This window comes from Hibiscus syriacus, unplaced genomic scaffold (assembly GCF_006381635.1).
Source record: "Hibiscus syriacus cultivar Baekdansim isolate YM2019G1 unplaced genomic scaffold, ASM638163v2 tig00005459_pilon, whole genome shotgun sequence".
In the NCBI taxonomy this organism is placed as follows: domain Eukaryota; kingdom Viridiplantae; phylum Streptophyta; class Magnoliopsida; order Malvales; family Malvaceae; genus Hibiscus; species Hibiscus syriacus.
The window spans coordinates 2,034,672-2,035,627 of record NW_024062058.1 but is presented as its reverse complement, the minus strand read 5'-3'; positions in this window follow the sequence as shown (position 1 = coordinate 2,035,627).

Here is a 956-nt window from a genome sequence, read left to right as displayed (position 1 = left end):
CAAAGAAGCATACAGTAATCTTATCTTTTAACTTCTGTCTTAATGCGTCCCCTTTATTTTGCCTCAAAATTAGTTCACTTAGCCAAATGGAACATAAAAAAGTTGGAATAGATAATTAAAAAAAAAAATTACACGTGTTAGTTTAGATTTTTTTAAAAAGAATATTTTTAATAATATTTTATTTTAAAAAAAATCTAGACGTAACATATGTTACTTAACGATTTTTTAACTGTAGACATCTAAAAATATAACAGATAAAACTTTAGACATCTATTTTTAACGAATTTTTTTTAACACTAAAGTATTTTTTAAGATATTCTTTAAATACTTATTTTATATTAGGCCTTTTAAATATTTTGGGCAATAAAACAATATCGTTTACCTTGTTTTTATTAATTAAAATTTTAATAATATAAATAATATATCTTGTAAAGTTCAGTAATATCTAATATAATTTATTTTATACTTATTAGTTGTATTTGGAAGCTATCAGTATTGATGACCGTGCATTGCTAGAAAGTTTGATAATCGACAGTACATTAAATCATTTACAGCTCGTCCGAATCATACTAGATAGAAGGACGGGTCCAAGTCCAACATAACATTAATGGAAGGCAATATTTTAGTAATATACGACTCTCCTCCTGTTTCATTTCATTAACATCTAATTTGTAATTTTTTAAGCACAAATTAATTTATCTCGATTAAAAGAATTATTATTATTTTTAGATGTAATAAATTCGAGTACTAGCAGATGTAGCAGGACGATTAAGTGTTCATTATCGAATAGTTGAAAGTTTTTAGAATATATTCTATTTTGTAATCGTCTTAATAAAAAAATTGTAAATTTTTAAATATATATTAACACAAGGATGGGAATAAGAAAATTTAATATGATTTATTCGAAAGATCAAAAGCGGTTAATAAGAATAATGAAAATTTAAATTTAGTAGATA